The sequence below is a fragment of the Procambarus clarkii genome, chromosome 18 (genome assembly GCF_040958095.1).
Source record: "Procambarus clarkii isolate CNS0578487 chromosome 18, FALCON_Pclarkii_2.0, whole genome shotgun sequence".
Classification (NCBI taxonomy): Eukaryota; Metazoa; Arthropoda; class Malacostraca; order Decapoda; family Cambaridae; genus Procambarus; species Procambarus clarkii.
In genome coordinates, this window is record NC_091167.1 from 21,543,339 (window position 1) to 21,552,386 (window position 9,048).

Genomic DNA, 9,048 nt, shown 5'->3' on the forward strand with positions numbered 1-9,048 from the left:
CTCCTGCACATTACTGGGAAACAAAACACGGGAATATGAGTGGAAGCTGAAGAGGCAGATGAGTCAGGTAAATAAGGAGAGGTCATGATCACAACATACAAAATACTGAGAGCAATAAACAAAATAGACAAGAACAGTCTATTTCAGTCGTATTAAGTGTAATTAATTAGTGGTTAATAAGTGTAATTTGTTGAAAAAAGAAGAAGTGGCAAGAGCCACCTCCATATACACCTTCAAGACTAAAAATTTTCCACAAATTATATTGTACAGAAATGCTGCAGACGCCAAGCGGGAGGTCCCTTTAGAGACCGGGCTGCGGGAGGAACATTGATCCACGGAACCACCTTAAGGTAACCTCAAGGTAGACTCAAGGTAAACTAATCCAACTACTTGGGGTGGAGGGTAGAGCGACGGTCTCGTTTCATGCAGGTCGGCGTTCAATCCCCGACCGTCCACAAGTGGTTGGGCACCATTCCTTTCCCCCGTCCCATCCCTTACCCTGACCCCTTCCCAGTGCTATATAGTCGTAGAGGTTTGGTGCTTTCCCCTGATAATTCCAATTCCCATTCAAGGTAAACTGGAGGCAATCTCGAGGTAAACTGAAGGTAAACTCGATGTAAACCAGACGTAACTGGAGGTAAACTTGAAGTAAACTGTACGCAAACTTAAAATAAACTGTACGCAAACTTAAAATAAACTTGAGGTAAACTAGATGTAAACTCGAGGTAAACTGTAAGTAGACTAGATGTAAACTGCACTGGGTAAACTCGATGTAAACGGGGGTAAACTCGATGTAAACTTGAGATAAACTGAAGGTAAACTTGATGTAAAGTAGACACAAACACCATGAAGGGAAGAGCGTCCACAACGCCAGCTCTCACTCCCTGAAGACTGAGATGGTCTCGGGGCTCAGCGTCCCCGCGGCCCGGTCCTCGACCAGGCCTCCTGGTTGCTGGACTGGTCAAGCAGACTGTTGGAGGCGGGTGGTCGCAGCCTGACGTATGAGCCACAGCCTGGTTGATCAGGTATCCTTATGGAGACCAGCAGCAGTTAGGGCCCCAAGACACACTTTAACACGCACTCGACAAACGGTGAAGCACTTACCCAGATCTCTGACTCCAGTGGTAGACGGACTTGACAGGAGGCACTCAGATACTTGACACTTGCCACTCAGACATTTGACAGGTGGCACTCAGACATTTGACAGGTGGCACTCACTAACGTCCTGATCACATATATCACTTCACAGAGCCCAACCACCTCAGAGGTGCCAGAAATGAGGAGGCACTCGCCTGGGGCCCACTGGAGGAGTGAGGGAGTGAGGGAGAGTGAGGGAGAGATAGTGAGGGAGAGTGAGAGAGTGAGGGAGACGGGGCGGATAGTGACCACCACCACCAACTGCACTCAGCGACACACTGCCAGTAGGCGCAGCCACTCTATATAATGTGTTCTCTGCTCCAGCGGCCACACCCCCCACCACACACCCCTTCCCCCCCCCCCCCCCCACAGTCCCTCTACTGTTTTAAGGGGCCTCACACTCCCCCCCCCTCTCCCCACCTTGCCTACCTGCCGAGAGTTGATCAGGAATTGATCAATGTTGACAGGTGACGCAAAGCTGCCCCGGCCGAGCGCCCACTGAAGCCACACTTGACACACAGACAGACAGACAGACAGATGGCTACGAGGTTTTAACCCCTAGAAGTGCAAGGTAATAACTGCAAATCCTGACAGTAGTTTAGACAGACTGAGCAACAGACAGCCCCGTCCTCCGCCACATGGTAACAAAATGCAACCGACATGAACCATGCTGTGGTACGCGGCCCCGGCATGGCACCCGTGCCACGGCAACCCGTGCACGGAGGTACGGAGCAACACGACTAATGCCTCACTTAAAGGCCCTAACCTGCGAGGAATGATAATAAAACTCGTTCTAACAGCCCTAGAGGAGATAAAACGGAGAAGGGACATGATCACTACATACAAAATCGTAAGTAAAAGGAGACAAGGTGAAAAAAAGGTAATAGGTTAAGATAATGGGGGAGAAAGCTGGAGCCAAATACCTTCAAGAAATACTCGTACATCATACAAAGAGAAGAATGACTTGAAAGAATAAGTTGTGGAAGCCTCCAGGTACATAACCCTCCAGGTACACAACCCTCCAGGTACACAACCACCAGGTACACAACCTCCAGGTACACAACCACCAGGTACACAACCACCAGGTACACAACCACCAGGTACACAACCCTCCAGGTACACAACCACCAGGTACACAACCACCAGGTACACAACCCTCCAGGTACACAACCACCAGGTACACAACCACCAGGTACACAACCACCAGGTACACAACCCTCCAGGTACACAACCACCAGGTACACAACCACCAGGTACACAACCCTCCAGGTACACAACCACCAGGTACACAACCACCAGGTACACAACCACCAGGTACACAACCACCAGGTACACAACCACCAGGTACACAACCCTCCAGGTACACAACCACCAGGTACACAACCCTCCAGGTACACAACCCTCCAGGTACACAACCACCAGGTACACAACCCTCCAGGCACACAACCCTCCAGGTACACAACCCTCCAGGTACACAACCACCAGGTACACAACCACCAGGTACACAACCACCAGGTACACAACCACCAGGTACACAACCACCAGGTACACAACCCTCCAGGTACACAACCCTCCAGGTACACAACCCTCCAGGTACACAACCACCAGGTACACAACCTCCAGGTACACAACCACCAGGTACACAACCACCAGGTACACAACCACCAGGTACACAACCCTCCAGGTACACAACCACCAGGTACACAACCACCAGGTACACAACCACCAGGTACACAACCACCAGGTACACAACCCTCCAGGTACACAACCACCAGGTACACAACCCTCCAGGTACACAACCACCAGGTACACAACCCTAAAGGTACACAACCACCAGGTACACAACCACCAGGTACACAACCACCAGGTACACAACCACCAGGTACACAACCCTCCAGGTACACAACCACCAGGTACACAACCACCAGGTACACAACCACCAGGTACACAACCACCAGGTACACAACCACCAGGTACACAACCCTCCAGGTACACAACCACCAGGTACACAACCCTCCAGGTACACAACCCTCCAGGTACACAACCACCAGGTACACAACCCTCCAGGCACACAACCCTCCAGGTACACAACCCTCCAGGTACACAACCACCAGGTACACAACCACCAGGTACACAACCACCAGGTACACAACCACCAGGTACACAACCACCAGGTACACAACCCTCCAGGTACACAACCCTCCAGGTACACAACCCTCCAGGTACACAACCACCAGGTACACAACCTCCAGGTACACAACCACCAGGTACACAACCACCAGGTACACAACCACCAGGTACACAACCCTCCAGGTACACAACCACCAGGTACACAACCACCAGGTACACAACCACCAGGTACACAACCACCAGGTACACAACCCTCCAGGTACACAACCACCAGGTACACAACCCTCCAGGTACACAACCACCAGGTACACAACCCTAAAGGTACACAACCACCAGGTACACAACCACCAGGTACACAACAACCAGGTACACAACCCTCCAGGTACACAACCCTCCAGGTACACAACCACCAGGTACACAACCCTCCAGGTACACAACCACCAGGTACACAACCACCAGGTACACAACCCTAAAGGTACACAACCACCAGGTACACAACCACCAGGTACACAACAACCAGGTACACAACCCTCCAGGTACACAACCCTCCAGGTACACAACCACCAGGTACACAACCACCAGGTACACAACAACCAGGTACACAACCCTCCAGGTACACAACCCTCCAGGTACACAACCACCAGGTACACAACCCTCCAGGTACACAACCACCAGGTACACAACCACCAGGTACACAACCCTCCAGGTACACAACCACCAGGTACACAACCCTCCAGGTACACAACCACCAGGTACACAACCACCAGGTACACAACCACCAGGTACACAACCACCAGGTACACAACCACCAGGTACACAACCCTCCAGGTACACAACCACCAGGTACACAACTCTCCAGGAACACAACCACCAGGTACACAACCACCAGGTACACAACCACCAGGTACACAACCACCAGGTACACAACCACCAGGTACACAACCCTCCAGGTACACAACCACCAGGTACACAACCACCAGGTACACAACCACCAGGAACACAACCACCAGGTACACAACCCTCCAGGTACACAACCACCAGGTACACAACCCTCCAGATACACAACCACCAGGTACACAACCACCAGGTACACAACCACCAGGTACACAACCACCAGGTACACAACCCTCCAGGTACACAACCACCAGGTACACAACCCTCCAGGTACACAACCACCAGGTACACAACCACCAGGTACACAACCACCAGGTACACAACCACCAGGTACACAACCCTCCAGGTACACAACCACCAGGTACACAACCACCAGGTACACAACCCTCCAGGTACACAACCACCAGGTACACAACCCTCCAGGTACACAACCACCAGGTACACAACCCTCCAGGTACACAATCACCAGGTACACAACCCTCCAGGTACACAACCCTCCAGGTACACAACCCTCCAGGTACACAACCCTCCAGGTACACAACCCTCCAGGTACACAACCCTCCAGGTACACAACCCTCCAGGTACACAACCACCAGGTACACAACCACCAGGTACACAACCACCAGGTACACAACCACCAGGTACACAACCACCAGGTACACAACCACCAGGTACACAACCCTCAAGGTACACAACCACCAGGTACACAACCACCAGGTACACAACCCTCCAGGTACACAACCTCCAGGTACACAACCACCAGGTACACAACCACCCGGTACACAACCCTCCAGGTACACAACCACCAGGTACACAACCCTCCAGGTACACAACCACCAGGTACACAACCCTCCAGGTACACAACCACCAGGTACACAACCACCAGGTACACAACCCTCCAGGTACACAACCACCAGGTACACAACCACCAGGTACACAACCACCAGGTACACAACCCTCCAGGTACACAACCACCAGGTACACAACCCTCCAGGTACACAATCCTCCAGGTACACAACCCTCCAGGTACACAACCACCAGGTACACAACCACCAGGTACACAACCCTCCAGGTACACAACCCTCCAAGTACACAACCACCAGGTACACAACCCTCCAGGTACACAACCCTCCAGGTACAGAACCACCAGGTACACAACCTCCAGGTACACAACCACCAGGTACACAACCACCAGGTACACAACCCTCCAGGTACACAACCACCAGGTACACAACCACCAGATACACAAACACCAGGTACACAACCCTCCAGGTACACAACCACCAGGTACACAACCACCAGGTACACAACCCTCCAGGTACACAACCACCAGGTACACAACCACCAGGTACACAACCTCCAGGTACACAACCACCAGGTACACAACCCTCCAGGTACACAACCCTCCAGGTACACAACCACCAGGTACACAACCACCAGGTACACACCCCTCCAGGTACACAACCCTCCAGGTACACAACCACCAGGTACACAACCCTCCAGGTACACAACCACCAGGTACACAACCACCAGGTACACAACCTCCAGGTACACAACCACCAGGTACACAACCACCAGGTACACAACCTCCAGGTACACAACCACCAGGTACACAACCACCAGGTACACAACCCTCCAGGTACACAACCCTCCAGGTACACAACCACCAGGTACACAACCACCAGGTACACAACCCTCCAGGTACACAACCACCAGGTACACAACCACCAGGTACACAACCCTCCAGGTACACAACCACCAGGTACACAACCCTCCAGGTACACAACCACCAGGTACACAACCACCAGGTACACAACCCTCCAGGTACACAACCCTCCAGGTACACAACCCTCCAGGTACACAACCACCAGGTACACAACCACCAGGTACACAACCACCAGGTACACAACCACCAGGTACACAACCCTCCAGGTACACAACCACCAGGTACACAACCACCAGGTACACAACCCTCCAGGTACACAACCACCAGGTACACAACCACCAGGTACACAACCCTCCAGGTACACAACCTCCAGGTACACAACCACCAGGTACACAACCACCAGGTACACAACCCTCCAGGTACACAACCACCAGGTATACAACCACCAGGTACACAATACCAGGTACACAACCACCAGGTACACAACCCTCCAGGTACACAACCCTCCAGGTACACAACCACCAGGTACACAACCACCAGGTACACAACCACCAGGTACACAACCACCAGGTACACAACCCTCCAGGTACACAACCACCAGGTACACAACCACCAGGTACACAACCACCAGGTACACAACCCTCCAGGTACACAACCCTCCAGGTACACAACCTCCAGGTACACAACCACCTGGTACACAACCCTCCAGGTACACAACCACCTGGTACACAACCACCAGGTACACAACCACCAGGTACATAACCACCAGGTTCACAACCACCAGGTACACAACCCTCCAGGTACACAACCACCAGGTACACAACCCTCCAGGTACACAACCACCAGGTACACAACCCTCCAGGTACACAACCACCAGGTACACAACCCTCCAGGTACACAACCACCAGGTACACAACCACCAGGTACACACCCACCAGGTACACAACCCTCCAGGTACACAACCACCAGGTACACAACCACCAGCTACACAACCACCAGCTACACAACCACCAGGTACACAACCACCAGGTACACAACCCTCCAGGTACACAACCACCAGGTACACAACCACCAGGTACACAACCACCAGGTACACAACCCTCCAGGTACACAACCACCAGGTACACAACCACCAGGTACACAACCCTCCAGGTACACAACCTCCAGGTACACAACCACCTGGTACACAACCACAAGGTACACAACCCTCCAGGTACACAACCCTCCAGGTACACAACCTCCAGGTACACAACCACCTGGTACACAACCACAAGGTACACAACCCTCCAGGTACACAACCACCAGGTACACAACCCTCCAGGTACACAACCCTCCAGGTACACAACCCTCCAGGTACACAACCCTCCAGGTACACAACCACCAGGTACACAACCCACCAGGTACACAACCCTCCAGGTACACAACCACCAGGTACACAACCCTCCAGGTACACAACCACCAGGCACACAACCCTCCAGGTGCACAACCACCAGGTACACAACCCTCCAGGTACACAACCACCAGGTACACAACCCTCCAGGTACACAACCCTCCAGGTACACAACCTCCAGGTACACAACCACCTGGTACACAACCACAAGGTACACAACCCTCCAGGTATACAACCACCAGGTACACAACCCTCCAGGTACACAACCACCAGGTACACAACCCTCCAGGTACACAACCCTCCAGGTACACAACCACCAGGTACACAACCACCAGGTACACAACCCTCCACGTACACAACCACCAGGTACACAACCCTCCAGGTACACAACCCTCCAGGTACACAACCCTCCAGGTATACAACCCTCCAGGTACACAACCACCAGGTACACAACCACCAGGTACACAACCCTCCAGGTACACAACCCTCCAGGTACACAACCACCAGGTACACACCCACTAGGTACACAACCACCAGGTACACAACCACCAGGTACACAACCACCAGGTACACAACCCTCCAGGTACACAACCACCAGGTACACAACCACCAGGTACACAACCACCAGGTACACAACCACCAGGTACACAACCCTCCAGGTACACAACCCTCCAGGTACACAACCTCCAGGTACACAACCACCTGGTACACAACCCTCCAGGTACACAACCACCTGGTACACAACTACCAGGTACACAACCACCAGGTACACAACCACCAGGTTCACAACCACCAGGTACACAACCCTCCAGGTACACAACCACCAGGTACACAACCCTCCAGGTACACAACCACCAGGTACACAACCCTCCAGGTACACAACCACCAGGTACACAACCCTCCAGGTACACAACCACCAGGTACACAACCACCAGGTACACACCCACCAGGTACACAACCCTCCAGGTACACAACCACCAGGTACACAACCACCAGCTACACAACCACCAGCTACACAACCACCAGGTACACAACCACCAGGTACACAACCCTCCAGGTACACAACCACCAGGTACACAACCACCAGGTACACAACCACCAGGTACACAACCCTCCAGGTACACAACCACCAGGTACACAACCACCAGGTACACAACCCTCCAGGTACACAACCTCCAGGTACACAACCACCTGGTACACAACCACAAGGTACACAACCCTCCAGGTACACAACCCTCCAGGTACACAACCTCCAGGTACACAACCACCTGGTACACAACCACAAGGTACACAACCCTCCAGGTACACAACCACCAGGTACACAACCCTCCAGGTACACAACCCTCCAGGTACACAACCCTCCAGGTACACAACCCTCCAGGTACACAACCACCAGGTACACAACCCACCAGGTACACAACCCTCCAGGTACACAACCACCAGGTACACAACCCTCCAGGTACACAACCACCAGGTACACAACCCTCCAGGTACACAACCACCAGGTACACAACCCTCCAGGTACACAACCACCAGGTACACAACCCTCCAGGTACACAACCCTCCAGGTACAGAACCACCAGGTACACAACCTCCAGGTACACAACCACCAGGTACACAACCACCAGGTACACAACCCTCCAGGTACACAACCACCAGGTACACAACCACCAGATACACAAACACCAGGTACACAACCCTCCAGGTACACAACCACCAGGTACACAACCACCAGGTACACAACCCTCCAGGTACACAACCACCAGGTACACAACCACCAGGTACACAACCTCCAGGTACACAACCACCAGGTACACAACCCTCCAGGTAC

The 9,048-nt window shown here is 53.0% G+C and overlaps 1 protein-coding gene across 1 annotated transcript in view; it reads right to left on the bottom strand.

Moving 5' to 3' along the window:
* LOC123754494 (potassium channel subfamily K member 2) overlaps nucleotides 1-1,408 on the bottom strand; it is a 116,512-nt gene extending 115,104 nt beyond the window's left edge. Inside the window, exon 1 of the mRNA XM_069326324.1 lies at nucleotides 1,105-1,408. The gene's annotated coding sequence lies outside the window, so the exon portion shown is untranslated. The remainder of the gene's footprint in view (nucleotides 1-1,104) is intronic.
* Nucleotides 1,409-9,048: the final 7,640 nt, after the last annotated feature.